Genomic DNA, 17,508 nt, shown 5'->3' with positions numbered 1-17,508 from the left:
AAGAAATCCACATCACCACTAAAGACAGACATCTCCTCAGGGTGAAAGGATGGAAAATGTCATTTCAAGCAAATGAAAATAAGAAACAATTAGGTATTGGCATGTTAATATCTGATAAAATAGACTTCAAATCAAAGGTAATTAGAAAGGAAAAATAATGCCATTTACTCATCAAAGGAATGACCCAACCTAAGGATATCATCACAATCATGAATCTATATGCACCAAATGTAGGTGCTATGCAGTTTATAAAACAAAACCTACTTGACAACAAATCAGAAATGAATGCCAACACAATAAAAGTCAGAGACTTTAATACTCCAGTATCATGAACAACAGACTGATCATCCAAGCAGAAAACCAACAGGGAAATAATAGAACAGAACTTTCCACCCAAGTTGTACAGGATACCCTTGTCAGCAGCCCACAGTTTTTCAAGTTTCTTTAGATGGGAAGTTAGGTTATTAATTTGGAATCTATCTGTCTTTGTAATGAAGGCATTTAGTGCTATGAATTTTCCCCTTAGGACTGCCTTCATTGTTTACCATTTGATTTGGTATGTTTTGTTTTCATTATTATTCAATTCTAGCAATTTTACAATATTTTTTTTATTTCCTTGATGACCCATTCATTGTTTAAAAGTGTGTTGTTTAGTCCCTAGGAGCTGGTGCAGTTGTTGATGTGTCTCTTATTTTAATATCTAGCTTTAAAGCATTGTGATATAATATGATACAGGAAGTTACTTCAATTTTCCTGACTTATGGAGGCATGCTATTTGGCATAATATATGGTCAATTTTGAATAATGTGTATTCTGTAGAGTTGGGGTGAAAAATTTTGTAGATATCTCTTATGTCTAGTTGATCTATGATGATGTTGAGCTCTATTATTTCCCTATTGATTTTCTTCTTGGATAATCTGTCTATTGTTGATAGTGGAGTATTGAAGTATCCAACTATGATGATGTTGGTGTTTATTTCCATTTTGTTGTAATGTTGATTTTGTTTTATAAACTGTGGTGCAACTGTGTTTGGCACATATATATATATTTATGATTGTGATTGTGCTCCTGTTGGATCATTCCCTGGATGATTAAGAAGTTGCCTTATTTTTCCTTTTTATTACTTTTGGTTTGAAGTCTATTTTATCAGATATGAGTATATCAACACCTGCTTGATTTTTTTTTTATTTCCACTTTCTTGGAATATCATTTTCCATCTTTTCACCCTGAGGAGGTGTCTTATCTTTCATGGAGAGTTGGTTTTCATGAAGACAGCAGATAGAAGTGTTCATTGTTTTGATCCACCCTGATAACTTGTGTCTATGATGGTTAAGACCGTTAATATTCTAGGCTGTTACTGTGAGGTTTGTATTAATCCCTGCCATGATGAGGTGTTTTATAGGGTTTGGTGCTTTCTTGTATTTTGTACTATGTTGAGTCAGGTCTACTTTTGGTTATTGTGATCTTATTTTTGGCTCTTGAGATTGGTTGTTTGACTGTTCTGTGTGGAGTATTCCTTGAAATATTCTCTGTATGCTTTGTTTTGTGTTCATATCATAGAGTTGACATTTTTGTGGAAAGTTTTTCTTTCACCATCTACTATGAGGGATAATGGGTACTTTTGCTTGGGTAGGAAGCTATAGTATTTTAGGCTTTGAAATGTTCAATTCTAGGCCTTTTCTGGCTTTTCATGTTTTCCATTGAGAAATCTGACATAATTCTGATGGGATTGCTTTTGTATTTGTGAGTTGTTTCACTCCTGTTGTTTTTAACACTCTCTTTTTGTTTTCATTATTTAAAGTTTTAACTATAATGTGCCTTGAAGTTTTTCTTCTTTGGCTCTGTCTATTTGGTGTTCTGTGAGCTTCTTGTATCTGGATGGACTTCTTTTTGGAGAGATTGGGAAAATTCAATAATTTTGTTGAATATGTTCTCTGTGGCTCTGACCTAGTTTTCCTCTCTTTCTGGTATATCCATAATCCAGATTTTTGGTCATTTTAGGGTATCCCACAGGTCCCACATATTTTGTCCACTTAATGCTTTTGAACTTGGCAAAGTTTTTGGCTCCTGATCAATGTATTATTTCTTGTCTCCCAAGTCAGAGGTTTTTGTCTTTTCCATGAGTCACTAAGTTAGTGAAGGGTTCCAAAGCAGCTTTATTTATTTTTTATTTATTTATTTTTTTGTTTTGTTTTGTTTTTTCGAGGTAGGGTCTCACTCTAGCCCATGCTGACCTGGAATTCACTATGGAGCCTCAGGGTGGCCTTGAACTCACAGTGATCCTCCTACCTCTGCCTCCTGAGTGCTGGGATTAAAGGTGTGTGCCACCACACCTGGCCTAAAGCAGTTTTTATAAGTACTATTTGATTTTTATTCTCTGTTGTGTTATTTAGCATCATGTCCATCTCTTTTTTGTGGTACAATTTCAGCTCAAGTTCTAATTTTCTTTATGCTTCCTGGAATTTTTCCTACATTTGATCAAGTCTTCATGAAGCTTAATAATCAATCAGTTGTTAAGATTTTCCATTTCCTGACTCACCTTCAATTCCTTCATATCTCTCTTTTTTTTAAACAGAATTTTTTGTTTGTTTTCTTTTATTATTTATTTATTTATTTATTTATTTATTTATTTTTATTTATTTGAGAGCGACAGACACAGAGAGAAAGACAGATAGAGGGAGAGAGAGAGAATGGGCGTGCCAGGGCTTCCAGCCTCTGCAAACGAACTCCAGACACGTGCGCCCCCTTGTGCATCTGGCTAACGTGGGACCTGGGGAACTGAGCCTCGAACCGGGGTCCTTAGGCTTCACAGGCGAGCACTTAACTGCTAAGCCATCTCTCCAGCCCCCTTCATATCTCTTTTGAAGGTTCTAATGCTTTCTTCAATCAACTTAAGGCTACTGTCAAAAGTTGAACATTCTACAAGATGATTCTGTTCAATTTCACTGATAGAATAATTGGTTCTTTCATGGCTGGCTTCCAGGTCAAAGATCTTTTTTTTTGTTTTGTTTTGTTTTTTAATCAGGGCCTCATTAGTGGTGTTTTCACTTTGGGATTGACTTTTTGTTGAGTTTTCTCTGATTTAATTGGAGGCTTCCATTGTAGGACTAGGGATCCTTGGTGGATATTTCTCAGTTTTCTGACTTTTGGTGGCTTTTTTTTTTTTTCCCCTTTGGCCCATAGAATGTCTGACTCAGGTGAATAGGGATGTTGGTACCCAGTGAACAGTCAGGATACCAGAACAAAAGACCTGTCTCTATAGCCTGCACAGGGACCAGACCTCCCCAAGAAAGGCACAATAGGACCTACCAGGACCAGGGAGGAGTTAGGGATCAAGGATCTGGCCTACTCCATGCCACACCTGCCCACACACCATCCAGCACGGGGTGTCAGGATCAGGGAACTGGGGGAGAGCCAGGAAACAGGGATATGGCCTACTCATTCATGCTGTGCCACGCCTGCATACCATCAATAGCTACGTGGTTAAGAGATCTGTCCATTGTAAAGAAACCAATATCTGAAATTGGGAACCAGATTAGCATCCTATGGAAACAAAGATTATGTACTCTACTGTCAAGTTTAACTACTCTTTGGCTGAAAGAGGATTTACTTACATCAAATTCTTCCTAAATTCTTCCTAAAGTAACAATGCTTATCTCATTTAAGCTATGATAATTTCACTATTGTTGGAGAATCTGTACTTCTTTTTCAGAAGGTAGTGAGACTTGAAGAGATAAACTAACCCTTGCACTTCACCCAAGCCACAGTTGAAACCACAGAGGAATTGGAGAGATGAATATGAGTGCTGTTCCCATGCTGAACCTGATAATCAGCACTAGGATGTAGGAGACAGACCCTGAGGATACTCAACAACTACCAAAGCAGAGATCCAGAGGCTTCAAAGAATTTATCCCTGAAGTAGACTTAAAACTCACCCACCATGACTCAGGAAAATTGTGGAAAAGGGTAGGGAAGATTGTAAGAGCCACAGGTTGAGATATCATGCTCCGAGGCATTCCCTCTCCCCAAAATAACTGACTGCTGCTTCCATAACACATAACCTACAACCTCATGGGGGAAAACCACAACCCTATAGAGGAAGGGCCCCAGAAGAATAAAGGCAGGGATGAGGGAAAGGAGGGTATCAACATGTGATGTATCCACACATATTATTATTATGTATGCATCCATAGATTCCCATGATCTCAGGCATCCTGCCCGTCTGCCAATCTCCTCAAGCAGTTGTCCTAGCCACAATCCCAGGCACATGCTCTTCCTTCCAGACTAACCACAGGCTAAGTGGACCCAGACCATCAGGCTAGTGAAGCTCAACTCATGAATATCATTCAGCATGCCACTGCCCCCAACCCCCAACCATGTGCAGATGCAGACCAGCAGGCTAGCATTTCCTCAGAGGATCTGTATGCATGAATGCTGTCCCAACGACTGCCACCACTCACCCCCATGCATCTACCCCGATCAGCAGGCTAGCATTCCTGTAGGGACCTCCACACATGAAAGCCATTCTGCTTGCTGCCACCCCCACCTTCTTGCTCAGACCCAGGCCAGCAGGCTAGTGTTACCCCCCACCCTAGGCTTTCCCTCTCTCCCCCTCCCTAGGCTTTCCCACCACAATGGTCCTCTATGCTCCCTGAACATCACCTGACTCTCAGCAGTCCCGCATCCCTGTGCTATGCTATCCCCTCACCATTCAGCATCTTTGAACTACCTTGCATTCCCATTCTCCCTGTCTTCCACAGCCCAGATGCAACAACAGTCTGCTTTGTCCCATTCTCTCTTACCCCCTGTCCCCTTGGGCCACCTGACAACACAGTCCCATACCCCAAATCACTGAACATGAACCTTCATCAGGCCCCCAGGCACCCACAAGAATGGATGTCTCTAATCAAAACATAGAAAGACAGTAGGATCAGATCCCCAAGATGAAGATACAAGCTATGCAACCCTAGCCAAGCAAATAGAAGAACTTACAGAAAATCAACAAAGGGTGAATAGTTGTATTAATGCTGTTCTTACTAGATTAGACCTAATAGAAAAGAACCAGGAAGGGTTCCAAAGAGAGTTAAATGATCTGAAGGAGAGGGAAAAATGAGGACCTCAATAACCAGTTGACTAAACTTAATGAAGACATAAAAAAATGGAAGGATGAATTCCAAGAAGCATTAAGAAAATCAGAAAATGATATGAAAATGGAACTTGATAGAAGGATGGTAACTATACATATACAAATAAGTAGAAAATACAAACCAAATGGCTCTCAAGAATAGAATATGCCATGTGGAAGATAGAAACTCAGATCTTGAAGAAAAAACAGAAGAAAGAGTTTGTGAACAGAACATGAGGGAACTGTGGGATACCTTTAAACATTCCAACATTCAGATCATGAGAATACCAGAAGGGGAAGAAATTCAGACAAAAAGCATGGAGAATTTATTCAACAAAATTATCAAAGAAAACTTTCCCACTCTCTCAAAAGAAATTCCTATCAAGTTAAAAGAAGCTAATAGAACTCCAAACAGATTGGACCAAAGGAACAATTCTCCAAGACATATTATCATAAAGACCCTAAACAGTAATAACAAATAGAAAATCCTAAAAGCAGCTAGAGAGAACAACACTTTACATATAAAGGTAACCCCATCAGAATTACTTCAGACTTCTCAATGGAAACCCTGAGTGCCAGAAGAGCCTGGAATGGAACATTGCAAAGTCTAAAAACTTATGGTTTCTAACACAAACTATTCAACACAGCAATAGTATCCCTTACAATATATGGTGAAAGAAAAATTTTCCACAATAAAAGTCAGCTTTACAATTATATGAACACAAAGCCAAACCTGAAGAGAGTACTTCAGGGAATTCAACACACAAAGAATCAAATAACAACCTCAAGTACCTATAACAAGCAGGTCACAATAACCAATCTCAGAGAAAGCACACACACACACACAAATACAAAGTCTAAGAAAGCACCAAACCACTTAAACCATCACAATTTGGCAGGGGTTAAATCAAACCTCACAGTGATTACCCTAAACATTAATGACCTGAATTCACCCATCAAGAGACATAAACTAACAGGATGGATCAGAAAATTAGAGCTCTGAATCTGTTGTCTTCAAGAAACCCACCTTAGCACTAAAGACAGACACTTCCTCATGGTAAAAGGGTGGAAAATGATATTCCAAGCAAATAGAACTAAGAAACAAGCAAGTGTAGTTACAATAATATTGGATAAAATATACTTAAATCCAAAAGTAATTTAAAAAAAGCAAAAGCAAAGAAGACCACTTCTTATTTATTAAGGGAATGGATCAACAAGAGTATATCACAATCGTCAATCTTTATGCACCTAACATAGATGAAGAACAATTAATATAACAAAACCTACTTGACAAGAAAACAGAAATAACCACCAACACCATCACAGTCAGGGACTTCAGTATTCCACTATCAGAAGTAGATAGATCATCCAAACAGAAAATTAACAGGGAAGTAAGAGAGCTCAACAAAACCATAGATCAATTAGACCTAACAAAAATCTACAAAACATCCTAGTGAAAAATACACAAAATACATATTCTTCTCAACAGCCCGTGTAACCTTCTCTAAAATAGATAATATACTGGGTTATATAGCCTGCCTCCATATATTTAGGAAGATTGACATAATTTTCTACATGATACCAGATTACAATGCTGTACTGCTAGAAATTAACAACAAAAGATGTACTAGGAATCCCACCAAATCCTGGAAACTGAATGACACACTTTTTTTGAAAATTTATTTATTTATTTGAGAGCAACAGACACAGAGAGAAAGACAGATGGAGGGAGAGAGAGAGAATGGGCGCACCAGGGCTTTCAGCCTCTGCAAACGAACTCCAGACGCGTGTGCCCCCTTGTGCATCTGGCTAACGTGGGACCTGGGGAACCGAGCCTTGAACCGGGGTCCTTAGGCTTCACAGGCAAGTGCTTAACCGCTAAGCCATCTCTCCAGCCCTGAATGACACACTTTTAAGCAATAAATTGGTAGTGGATGAAATAAAAATGAAATTTCAAATTTTCTAGAATTAAATGACAATGAGAAAATAGCATACCAAAACTTATGTGGCACAATGAAAGTGGTCGTCAGGGGAAAGTTCATAGCACTAAGTGCCTTCATAACAAACACAGAGATCCCAAATCAATAACCTAACTATCCTCCTAAGGGCATCGGAAAAATAAGAAAAATCCAACCCCAAAAGCTCAAGACAGAAAGAAATAATTAATATCAGAGCAGAAATTAATGAATTGGAAACTAAGAAAATTAATGAAAAAAAAGATCTTTTAATGTGAAAAAAAATGAGGTTGACAAACCCCTTGACAATTTGATAAGCCAAAAAAAAAAAAAAAGAGTTGCTTCAAAGTAACAAAATTAGAAATGAAAAAAGAGAAATCACAACAAACATAAGTGAAATTGGAAGAATCGTCAGGACTTATTTCAAAAACCTCTCCTCCAAAACCTGGGTAATGTGGAGGAAAGGGATGAATTCCTGGACACATACAACCTACTAAATCTAAACTCACAGCAGATTAATCTCCTAAATAAAACTATCACACCCATTGAGATAGAAAATGTAATCAAAAACCTCCCCAAAAAGAAGTGTCCAAGACTAGATGACTTCTCAGCTGAATTCCATCAAACCTTCATGGAAAAAACACAAATGGAGAACAGGGAAAACTCCTGTTGCAGTCTGGTTCACGTTGCTGGAAGAAATCACCCAACCAAGAGCAGCTTGTGGGAAAAATAGGTTTATTTTGGCTTACAGGCTTGGTGGGAAGCTTCATGATGGAATTCTACATAGCAGTAAGGAAAAATGAAACAATGAAATTTGAATACAAATGGCCAAACTTGGAATAGATCATTCTCAGTGAACTCACCCAATCCCAGAAAAGTAATTATCACATGGCCTCACTCATCTGTGGCTCCCAACTTGAATCTGCCCAAGATGCTGACATACCTAATAAGCATCTTGAGGACTAGACAGTAGGAAGAGTGGGGTGGGAGGGGAGGGTAAAGGCCGGGTTGGGGACACAAAAGTGGATCCAAATGGCAGTGGTACCATAAAATCCTATATCATAAAAGACAGACTAAATGTTTGAACCTTCATCAGGCCTTTATAGGGAACACCTGAATCACAGAGCCCTAGAAAGCATATGATGATGACAAACCTTAATCTTCTCCTGTTTCTCTCTCTATCTCCATTTTCTCTTTTGTATTACCTATCTTTTTCCTTCTCCTTTTCCCTTGGCACTGGCCTATAACTCCCAGTACCAGCATGCTGTTAATATCCACAATGAGCTATTTATCAGAGGTACCTACAAGGTTTCCCAAAAGAAGATAGATTTCTGTCAGAGTACTTGATGGCCCAAAAAAGGTTAATGGTAAGACCCTACTGCCAAAAACACCATATGCTGTTGGCACAGAACATGGAATGACCAGGCAGGAATCTGGAAGATAGTTAGTCCCCAGGTTGTTAACTCATCTAGGGCCAGAAGGTGCTACATGAGCGACTGGGGGAAAATGACCAACATCTGTCCAAGCAACTTATGGTCTACTCTATTCAGGAGCAAACAACATGATGTGATGCTCACATAAGTGCAATAGTGGCATATAGCCATGGGGGGTAACCAACTGCTCTTGATTTGGCTAACAGATCCATTCTGTGGAATAGATCCCATAGCTGGACCTGGGAAACAAGTCAGAACCATATCCAAAAAATGAGCTCGGTCTCTACTATCAAGCCCCCACCTGTCGTGGGCTTACACCTATTAAATTCTCTGTAAAATAATAATTGCTATCTCATTTATCTGGTGCTGGCTTCACTATCCATTTTAGAATTTGCTTCTCTTTTTTTGATGGATACAGAAGCTGAGGAGAGAATCAGCCCACTGCACCTCACCAGGGTGCCAGCTGACACCATAGAGTAATTGGAGAAACAAGCAAAGGTGCTGCTTTTTTGATGAACCTGGTACCAGTGTAAGGGTGAAGGAGAAAGACCCTACCAAACCAGAGAGACAGAGGCTCCCAAGACCCCATCACTGAAATAGACATAAAATGAACCCAACATGGCTCAGGGAAACTCATGGAAGTGGGAGCAGAAAGACTGTTAAAGCCACGTGTTGGGACATTATGCACAGAGACATTTCCTGCTCCCCATAACTGGTGGCTAACCCCATAATGCACAGCCTACATTCCCCAATAAGGATTATCTCTTTGGATTTGGGAGACCAGGGAGGAGGCTAACAATGATACCAACATGACTGTATACACATCGTGTACCTAACTAATAAAAGAAATAAAATTTTATTTATTCATTAGAGAGATAGAGAGAATATGGTTGTGCCAAGTCCTCTAAGCACTGCAAACAACTCCAGACATATATGCCACCTTGTACGTCTGGCTTATGTGGATGCTGGGGAATTTTACTTGGTTCCTTAGGGTTGGCAGGCAAATGCCTTATCTGCTAAGCCATTACTCCACCCCTATCATTCTAAATTTAAATTGGAAGTGCCAGTAGTATACTTAACTCCATATAGCCATTCATATATGCCAATGACTGTATCTGTACTTTTACATATATTTTTCTTTTAGCTCTGTCCAAAGAAAAAGAATTACCAATCATCAGCACATGAGTAATACATCCAAATACTACACCATTTTTCAATAAAGGAAGGGAAGGAGGAGGGGGGAGAGAGAGAAAAGAGTGAGAAGAAAGACAGGAATAAGATGATGATGTGGAGGAGGCATTAGGACTTCATATACAAAAATCCAATTTTCAGGTTTTATATAGATTCCTTAAGTGTCAGGTTTGAGGTTGTTCAAGATGCTTCTAGAATATGCTGTCATTGGAAATGTTGTACAGGCAATTAGAGATTACTGATGGCATGCTCACTAGTCACCAAGCACCATTCATAAGGACACCCACTGAACAAATATTAGGCTGCTGAGCTTCAAAATCTCTGACAATTGCAGTCTATTACAATCTATCACACATGTTTAAGCCAACGAGTTTCTTATGGCCTTTTAAAGAAAACAAAATGACATAATTACTTGGTCACATTTGGAGGGTGGAGGATCCAAATCTTTATTTAGAAATCTGGCTTTTGCAAGTGAAAGCTTAAGTTTGTATTTTATGTTTCTCATATGAACTGTACCAATGCCCATAAAACAGTAGATGGGTGATGTGTCTCTTTATATAAACATTCTATCTAAAAATAAAATAGACATAATGTAATTTGAATATGAACATTTGTCAACTAAATGGATGAGTGGATCCAAGCACTGAGATGCAAATAGATATGCAATGTCTCCCAGCGAAATACCCGGCAACACCCATAATATTCCAGAGAATCTGAATGTACAAGCAATCTGGCCTCTTCATTTAGCTGCCAGTTTGAAGGTTCAAAGAAGGTGCTGAATTGTACATGACCAGTTAATCAACCAAAGGCAGATCATTGAAAACTCCATAAATCACATTCCCTGTGTTATTCATCAGACAAATTCTGTTAGAGATAGTGATTTTGGAAATAGCACAGTAGATTAAATGCTTTCTATGCAAGCATGAGAACCTGAGTTAAAATTCCCAGCACCCACATACAATGCTGGGTATTGTGGTTTGAACCTGTAATCCTAGTACTAGAGCATTGGATATAAGGAATTCCTGGGGCTCATTCAAGAGCTAGTCTGGCAGAATTGATTAGCTCAAGTTTCATAGAGATAGTAGTGTGGCTAAGAGATGCCTCTCAAAATCAACCTCTGCCCACCACAGGCACATGTGTATACACATACAAATGTGTATACACAAACATTCCAAGAACAATTGTACGAAAAAAAAAATGAAGGAAAAGAGATAATGGTATTTGTGGGCTAGACACTATCAAGTATATGTAAGTTAAAATGGAATAAGAATACTTGTGAAAGCCTAGAGGTAGAATTTTTTTTGTTCATTTTTATTTGTTTTTGAGAGTGACAGAGAGAGAGAGGGAGAGAAAGAGACAGATAGAGAGAGAATGGGAATGCCTAGGCTTCCAGTCACTGCAAATGAACTCCAGACGTGTGCTCCCCCTTGTGCACCTGGCTAATGTGGGTCCTGGAGAATCGAGCCTAGAACTGGGGTCCTTAGGCTTCACAGGAATGTGCTTAACCACTGAGCCATCTCTCCAGCCTGAGGAAGAATATTTCAATCCATTAAAAAGGGATTACTTGTAAGAGTAGTGGAATGATGGATTTTGGTGGAGGGATGAATTTGAATCAGAGAGACACATGGGTAAAATGTTCAGTATTTGTTCGTGTTAATGGCTTCAAATTTGTGTGCCTAGTAACAATTTATTAACTTATATTTTTGAATATTTTGTTTATTTATGTTTTTATTTGAGAGAGAGGGGGAGAGAGAGAGACAGACAGAGAGATAGAGAGACAGAGAGAAGAAGATAGAGAATACATACACTAGGGCCTTGAGCCATTGCAAATGGCATGTGCTACTTTTTGAATCTGGCTTATGTGGGTTCTGGGGCATTGGACCTAGGTCCTTTGGCTTTGCAAGTAAGCACCTTAACCACTCAGTCATCTCTCCAGTCCTTATATGTTTTGTATCTGTTTTTTACATTAACATATTTAAATATACTCTTTAGAAAAAATGAGATTAAAGGGGAGGAAAGATCAGGTAATTAAAATGAGGAGCTACTGCAATTGCTGTAGCATGATGGTGAAATTTTCCCTTGTTCCCCAGAAACAGATCACCTCTCTTCAGAGAGAAGTCATTTGGGATGAATTCTCTAAAGGGAAGCATAGACTATGTGTAATTAAAAGCTAAACGCCTGCTTTCTAGGTTGAGTCACCAAGTTTAGAACTTCCTCACATTTTGCATATAACACAATGACTTTTGTTTCTTGAGCCTCAGTCAGATAAAAACTATGACTACCTACACAATTGCTTCCCTTAGCACAGCCTCATACAGATATTGAAGAGATCATGATAGCTGAACTTTTGTAATGCTCTATATTACTTCCATGTTATCCATTTGCAATTTTAGGTGAAATGAAGCTACAGGGTATGGCCTCCAGATGTCCTGCAGATATATCCACACAGAACATGTCACTGGCTCTGAGTGCCAGAGGATGGCCTTATCTTATGTACCAGGAGGTCCCTTGCTACACTGCTAGATTCTTCTGCATAAGGTACTGTACAGTGAATCAAAAAGTTATATTCATAACTGAAAGCAGTAAATAAATTACACCAAAAATCTATGAATAAATTACATTGGTAATATATACATAAAACCAATATAATTTCTTTTTGGAAGTGAAAACAATATTTTTTTCAAGGTTGTAAACTGACTTAAATGAGAAGCATTTGTTGAAGAACTTTTAAAATACATTTAATATTTGAATATTTATATATTTACATATATGATATTTGTTATATTGAAATCCTTTAGTTGAGATTTCAAATGTTTAAGAATCAGACCCACGCCTATAGCCTTCCTCTAACTCTATTTGATAAAAGAAATGCAAAGGTATGCATGGATAGGCAGGGATAACTACATTGCTCCATACTTTTTGTTTTAAATATTGAGCTCTAACATCTACTGTTTAAATATGCTATATATTATTTAAGTGTAATTAACATTACAAATGGCTATAACTACAGGTAAAAATGCACAGTAATACTCTTTTTAATTAGTTTTGTACTCAGTGACTACAGTCAAGATGGTACCATTGTTAGCCTCCTCCCTGAACACCCCCCTCCCACTGGCCCCTCCTTGTTGAGGTATATGGAACAATATTTTTGTATGATTACTAAAAAAATGTAGAAATGATAATGTTAGAGATAATGCTCAGGGACTCTGAAATGTGAATCAAACATGAACTTGGAAGGGATACTGTGTCAAGTGTGATGCCAAGTTCTAATACTTCCTAGATTTATTTTAAAAATAAGAAAGTCAATTAGTACTACCCACACTTAATTATCATATTTGCAAATAGATGTGAAGCAAGACAGATACTGTCAATGGTAAAAATCAAGGAAATTCTAGTGTATGGTTCTATGATTTTAAGCCACCTGAAAATTATATAATAAAAATGAGTTGCTTTCTTGCTTTCTGATGATTTTATTTGTGAACTACTTCTCACCTTATCTACATCTTTCATGTAGACTGAGCCCAGCTACATTACAAACTAAATTTATCTTTCTTCCCCTATGGCCATTCCAAGACTAACACTGGGATTTTGGAACCACCTTTGGTTATGGTAATTGAGGACACTAGGTCAGGGAAGACAGAAATAGCACTTTCCCAACCTCTACCTCAGCATATTACCCAAGACCCCTCCACAGGAAACGTCTTTCCTCCTCTTCTATAATCCTAATAACCCTCTCTTTTTCTTGTGTGCGCTCTTTCTCTTTCCTTGGAATGCATTCCATCTTTCTCCTCTATTGCTTCTCTCTCTGCCTCCCTACCTTACACTCTCTCCTTCCTCTCTCTCCTGTGCTCAAAACATCATTTGTCTCAGCACCTCTAGATTGAATCCCAAATCTAATATTTTTTTTTAAATGAAGGCTATTGTAGTTACATTTTATTTATTTATTTATTTATTTGCTAGAGAAAGAGACAGAATGGAGTGCCAGGGTCTCCAGCAACTGCAAACAAATTCCAGAAGCTTGTGCCCCCTTATGCATCTGGCTAATGTGGGTCCTGGGTAATCGAACCTGGGTTCTTTAGCTTTGCAGGCAAAAGCCTTAACAGCTAAGGTATCCCTCCTGGTCCCAAATCTAACACTTTTTATATTTTGCCATGAGAACTGATATTTCCCAGCACTTTCCATGAGGCTGTTTCCCTGATACAAAAGTGCCCTTAGTGGCTTCCCTCACAGCCGCTTTCCTCTACCTGCTGTTGGGTGCTAAATCTGACTTTCAGTCCCTCAGCACATTGTTGAAACAATGTCAAACTGAACTCCAATGTCGAGTAAACAATTAGCTCCCTCTTTTGTTTCTCCATTCATATCTCAAAGGCAGAGCAGCCAGGCCATGTTCAGCAAATCTCTGACATTTTATGACGAGAAAAGGGAACGGAGTGACAAAGCTGCATAATTTTTCCTTGGAGACCTTTTCTCTCCTACCCTCTTTGCAGTGACTCAAACACAGCACTTCCATTTGAATGCACCTTTCTCAATATTTCCATTTTCTCATATCATTCTGTTTCTTCAAGGAAATAAGTTTTGACACAGTTCTCTCTAACAATACTATATTTTTCCCTCCCCTGGGGGTTTGCAAAAGGTTTTCAGTGAGATGTCAAACATTCTTGTCTGGCAGTTATTCACAGGGCTTCATGATCAAACACAGACACTAGTCCACTCTATTGCTGTCCTGACATTACATATGTGCCTTAGCAGGAGGTCACCCTGCCATGCAAGGGGTCTATCAACTGTGATGCAACTGGTCCAAATATGTATGCCAAACTGTTCTGTCTGGAATTATTTATTGTATCTGACTGATCTCTAAACTAATGGTGATGCCTGTAACTAGGTACCTGTTGTACATCTTCATATGTACCTTAAAACTCAATAAGCAGCTCAATTCCCTACCCCTTCTTGGACTAAGACTCTTAATCACTTCAGGCTTCCACCTTAATTCCTGGAAAAAATTGGTTTAAAATCTAAAATTAAATCAATATATACAAACAAATATAGTACATTTGTGAAAATGACATTTCAGAGAGCAAATATTTAAGATAATGAAAAGGAAAGAAATGTGTAAGTTTTTCAGACTATACAATTTGAAGTTCAAACCCAAATTTTTCCACATTTAAGCACTGTAAAATTTGCTGTATTATATAACTTTCTTTTGTTTCAGCTTTTCACTAAAAATTGTGAAAATATGACACACATACTCATACTATTTGACTGTATGAAGGATTTGAGATGATTTATGCAATAAATTAGACTGGTGTCCAGAGTATACGGCAGACAGTACTGTTAATGCAGGGGAACTGTCTCGTGAGAACCAAGATTCATTCTGAGGGCTGGAGGACTGGCCTTCTGAGCTACTGTCTGAAAACCAGATTGAGGGGAATGCCTGCTACAGAATATGATGGACTAATAAGTCCAATTTCTGTGATGATGACCTGAATAATGTTCTAATTCAATATCTATCTTGCTATGTAACTGGGTGGTAAGCTCATTACATTATTATGACATATGAAAGTTATCTTAATATTTAATTCAAGGTAAGAACACTTCGTAAATATCCCCACTCCTTATCTTGTCATCAGGTAGGTTATGTGGTCCTATGTCCTCTTTTCACTGATTTGGGTATATTTATTTCTCAGAATTCTTTTCAAGTTATAATTTAAGAGAATAATTTGTTTCATTCTCTAGTCCACAAAACCTCTGTTCTGAAGTAAATAACATTAGCAAACAACTTTCCCATTTTCAAGTGATCCTGGTTAGACAATCTTATTGAAAGTACTTAGCCCCACACATACACTGTGGCTCAAAGGAATGACAGTTAGTCAAACACATGACTCGGGCCAAATCTGAATATAGACAGTGATGAGAAAATTTTCTGCTTTGCAGCGTACATCAAGATACCACAATTTCTATTGCCAAGCTTGAAGCCTCAAAGGGTCTTGAAAGAATACTAAACAAGTCAGTGGCAATTACAACATAATCAGTTCCATGGTATAACAAAGTCTTACAGAGTCTATAAAAACATTCACAGTTATTACACCATTTTCTCCATCACCCTTTGGCCTTGCTTTGCTATTTGAAGAGAAGTGTTTATTGCCCTGTAGGACTTTCTCATGATCTCATGAGACTAAGTAGTCAAGTGTTTCAGTAAGTGACGGAAAACATTTCTTCCTCATGGACAGTGCTCATCTGACAGTTCCTGCTCCTTATGGCTTGGGCAGGGTGGAGTATGATGTTTGTAATGATGTCATGGAGTTCTGATCCCAGGCAAGGGGACTTGTCTTAGGATTTTACATCTCAGGGTTCAACAAATATTATAGCTTTTCATATATCACCTATTTCACTTATGCTTCTAGATCAGTAGAACATACCCCCGAGCACTAAATTCTATGCTTTTTGCAAATACACCATAAGCTATGTCTTTCAATTTAGGAACCTGTTATTATATCCCTTACTCAGAGTTTTCCAAGCCTTTTAAGTACATTTGTTTCTCATTTAGTTGCTATCTGATCATTTTCTTGTGTGTATGACATTCCTTTCTCTTCCATTCCTCTCTTGCTTTCTTATCAGTTTATTTGCTAATTTATATTTGTTTTAATTTCTCCCTCAAAATCTATAATCACAGTGATATAACCTTCTTAGGTGATTGATATTGTCAGTATAATCAAAATATTTGTATTGTGTATTGTGTACTAGAACAAAAAATAACAAAAATAACTATTCAAATGATATGAACTGAATTCATGAACCTACCATTTGGTGAAAATTACAAATATATTCTATATATTCTGAGGAATCTAAGAAAAAATATATATGTATACATTATTCTAAATATATATGAACATAATATTCTTTAGAGACTTGGAACCTCATCTATGGTGTGAATTTAGATCTATGTTTCTAACTTTCTTTTCTTGCATGTTTTTGTATGCCTATGTATGTGTGTTCATATGTGTGCATGTGGCCTGTTTGTACATATATGTGTTCATGAATGTGGAAGCCACATGTAGATATTTGGCATCTTCTCTTTATTCCTCTTTTATTTACTAAGACATGGTCTCTCATTTGAACCCAGGTTTCTTTGATCATGCAAGTCTAGCTAACCAGCTTGCCTGGAGGATTTCCTATTACCACCTATTGAGCACTGAGCTATCAGGCAGGCAGCCACAGCCAGCCAGCTTTCACATGGGTGCTGGGTTTGTGAACTCACATCCTCAGGCTTGCAAGGCAGGTGATTGATTGGCTAAGCTGTCTCCACATCCCTTGTCTTACTTTCAACTCAGCTCAGAATTTGATTAACTGCCTAAGTATTCTTAACATACAATTCACAGGAATATCTTCTTGCCTGACAAGCTTCAATCATGATCTGTGTGTGTACTTTCCCATAGCTTCTTAATTATTAGTATTAGATCCTAATACTACCTATCTTGTGCTTTCATTCCAATAAAAATAAACCACAATAGACAATGGTGATTTTTGTCACAATATTAGGACATTTTGGTTATACTTTCATGACTGACACTATGAAGGAAGCCCTCTGATACATTGATAGCTTTCTTTCTGTCTTGGCAAATTTACCATAGCAACAGATCTTTACCTTTCAATTCTAGTGGCTTTATAAAATTTGGTGAAGTGACAGATATTAGTACTTAAATTTTCTTTTAGGTCTTACATTGTATTAAACACCCGTCTAGCATCCAAATAGTACAATCATACTCATGACCCTGGTGAGTTCTTGTGAAGCAAAGTTATGCATTTA

This window comes from Jaculus jaculus, chromosome 1 (genome assembly GCF_020740685.1).
Source record: "Jaculus jaculus isolate mJacJac1 chromosome 1, mJacJac1.mat.Y.cur, whole genome shotgun sequence".
In the NCBI taxonomy this organism is placed as follows: Eukaryota; Metazoa; Chordata; class Mammalia; order Rodentia; family Dipodidae; genus Jaculus; species Jaculus jaculus.
Note: the sequence above shows the minus strand (reverse complement) of the source record.